This window comes from Triticum dicoccoides, chromosome 3B (genome assembly GCF_002162155.2).
Source record: "Triticum dicoccoides isolate Atlit2015 ecotype Zavitan chromosome 3B, WEW_v2.0, whole genome shotgun sequence".
Taxonomy (NCBI): domain Eukaryota; kingdom Viridiplantae; phylum Streptophyta; class Magnoliopsida; order Poales; family Poaceae; genus Triticum; species Triticum dicoccoides.
The window spans coordinates 32,520,577-32,524,109 of NC_041385.1; positions in this window are offsets into that span (position 1 = coordinate 32,520,577).

Sequence of the window (3,533 nt, forward strand, 5' to 3'; positions counted from 1 at the left end):
ACTCTTAATTAAGTGTGCCCTTAATTATTAGGCTTGAATATCAAAGATTTCTCAGAATTCATGCATAATTTATCTTCTACGTCCCTTCAACAATCTTGAAGAACATCTACTCTTTCGCGTCAACTGTTGCATTCTTTCTGCCGTTGTTTGGCAACATCCTCTAGAAGTTCTTTGTTGGGCAACATCATGCAGAGATTGAACGCTTAGATTGAAATCTTAGATAATAAATTAAGAATGCACCTCTATTTGAACAAGAATTGGCGCAATATGTGTTGGTTAGATCTTGCGCAGCCGCTTGCCCCCTACCGCGGGGTTGCAGGTTTGACTACCTGCCATGCTCCACACTTTGTTTTAAAAAAAAACTTTGTCGCGCCCATTGATAGGTGGGACCCACGTATAACACTGATGTGGCATTGCCCAGTACACTATTGTATACATGAATCGTATGTGTGACCGTACGCCAGGACCGGTGCAACAAGTTTGAGGACAGTATGGACAAGTATTGGGACTGTATTGGTGCACTTCTTGAGTTTGAGGACCGTTTGAGATCTAGCCAGCAACTTCAGGGGGCAATGGTGCATTTTACTCTACGAGCAGCAACGGAATTAATTTGATTGGACTCCATCCGCGGTGGGCCCTTGGCAGCTTACAAGATTGGAATCGGAGACCACGTCTTCTTCTTATCTTTAATTGTTTGATAAACTTCTCCTTTATTAATTCACAAGTAATGTAGCATCATTTACAAATAGAAGGATAACCTCATCATTTACAAGTATATAGGATTGCACTTTGATTAATGTCCATTGCAATACGAACACCGCATTTGATATGATGGCAGGTTCTAACTCCCAAGTATATCTACAGAGTAATACTGGTCTATTTGCACTCAAAGACTCACTTCCCTCCAACATCAACAAGCGCCATAGGGCTCACGCCAAACACAAGAAGCATAAACACTAAACAGCACGCTTCATGACCACGTTACCATACGACATATTAAAGCTTACGACCAAGCTGATCTCGGAACCTATAAATTAAAGAGACCTTTTACTGTAACTAGCCAAACCAGATCGAAACATTGAAATTACGAAGCTGTCCTCAAGCCAAATCTAATACTAACAATATCAACCATTGGATCAACATAATACTACTTATTAAATCCGGTAGTATGATGTACCGTAAAAAATCTTTAGCTAAACACATGCTTGCGAGTTTGCCTCGCCGAGAACCATTTGCAAAGAGACAAAAGGAGAACGAAAATCAATTACCCTTCTTCTTCGGTACAACCCCCTAAATACAACAACGGCTGAGATCGCTCCGTATCCCTTCATTAAAAAGGGTAGGATCGTCCCAGCACATAAAAAAGCCGCCGCCCGTGCGACGGGGCTGTACCCGCGCGACGGGGCTGTACCCGCCTGCGCGACGGGCTGTACCCGCGCGACGGGGTTGTACGTCGACTACCCATACACGCGGCCGCCCGTGTACGTACGACGACGAACAAAGAAAAAAAAGACGAAGCGACCTGTTGAGCGACGTACTCGTGGCGACGTGGTGTCGGCTGGATGGGAAAAAAGGAAAACAAAAAAACACGACGCGACGTGTGGGGACGGGCGGTTGCGTGCCGTCTAAGCATCGGTCAAGGGCGGTTCCCGAGGCGGCCGCCGGCCCGATGCGCCATTAATGCCGGTGTTAAGCCGGGCGTCGGTCGCCTACCCGACGGCCTCCCCCACCCGCCGACGCCCGTCTTTAAAACGCCGCTCGTCGTCCCGTCTGCCTCCCCCACTCCACTCGACGCGCCTCGCCCCGCTTGCCCCACTCCACTTGACGTGCCTCGCCCCACTCGCCCCACCCACCGACGCGCTCCACCGCCGACGAGCTCCCTTCCCGGCGGCCTCTATGGCGTCCGACGGCGGCAGCGGCTCGTGGCCGACGAGCCTGAGCACGCCGGAGGCAGACGAGCTCATCCGTCTCGGGATGATGGTGTCGCCGGCTGCCGTCTGCCGCACGCATTCCACATCACCGCTGACGGGTACCCGACGAGGGGGCCCGACGCGTCGCCGGACGAGCTGCGCCGGCACGAGGGTGGCCGGTGGAACATCGTCAGCCGCACGAGATTCTGGAAGGGCAAGGATTACTGGCCCGTCGTCGGGCAGGCTCGTTGGGAGTCGCGGACCGGCGGCTCGTCGTCGGGCCCGGGCGGCTCGTCGTCTGCTGCGCGTGGCTCGTCTTCCGCCCCGCGCCGGCCCCGCCGTCCCCCTTCGGCGGCCGCGCCGTCTCCGAGCTCGTCCCGCCGTCCGGTTTCCGCCCTCGCCCGGCCCGCGTCGCCTCCCGTCGTCGCGATCCCGCCGGAGCAGTTCGCACTGCGCGAGGACGGCGACCCCGACGACTGCCCCGGCTATCTCATCGCACTGCGTGCGTCCCAGGCAGAAGCGGCGGCCGCGGAGGCGAGAGAGGCCGCCAAGCTGCAGGCCGCACTCGACGCCGCGGCGGCTATGGCGGCGGCAGCAGAGGCCGCCGAGCTGCAGGACGCACTGGATGCGGCGGCGGCCATCGAAGCGGCGCAACCGCTGGTTGCTCCGGAGGAGGACGACGGCGGCAAGAGCAGCGACGACGGCAACGGTGACGATGATGGTGACGTTGGTGCGGGCGAGATCGTGGACCTCGCCGCCTCCGCCTCCGACGAGTAGATTAGGTTTAGATTAGGTCGTTATGTTTAATTAAGTTAAATTAAGTCCTGTATAATTAAGTTTTTTATGTTTTAATGTAAAATGAACCGTCCTTTTGTTGAATGAACTATCGTTTATCGTTATGTTGGAATGAAAATTAGTATGAAATATTATGGAAAAAAGTGAATCATTTTATAAAATAAAAGTGACCAGAAAGAAATTAAAATTAAAAAGTTTACCAGTAAAATTGAAAGAATAATAAAAATTATATAAAAAAGAGATGAAGAGAGGAGGAAAGGAAAAGGACAAAAACGAAATTAGAAGAAGGAATTCGTATTTTTTTTATAACTTAGTATGAAATAATTTTGAATTAAAAACAGTGTTTTTGGACTGTCGACGCCAAAAACCGTAGAAAATGCAAATAGACCCAAAATGCACTGAAAATTGGCACCCATGATTCTCATGTAGATACAATGCGATACAAAATTTTGGGCATGTTTGAAAGTTACAGAAAAAAAGGTGTTCGGTACACACCTTTTCACACCGAAACCACCGGGTTCGAGAGCAAGTGCCAGTGCGGTTTGCCGGAATGCACCCAACTTTTGCCAGTGCGTGTGGGGACCCGCCCGGGTACTGCACGCCAGAGATGAACGAAATCCAACTAAGAACGCACGTTGCTCACGTCCGGGCAGTGTTTTGGGGGTTTTCGGCCCGAAAAATCATAGAATATCCGTACAGCGTCAGAACGTGACAAATTTTGGCGTCCGTGCCCTGCATGGTCACTGTGGCCCGTGGAAACAAAATGAGCAACTTTGGCGGATGCGACGGAGAGACGTACGACCGAGGGTCCCCTCCGCCCATACCGAA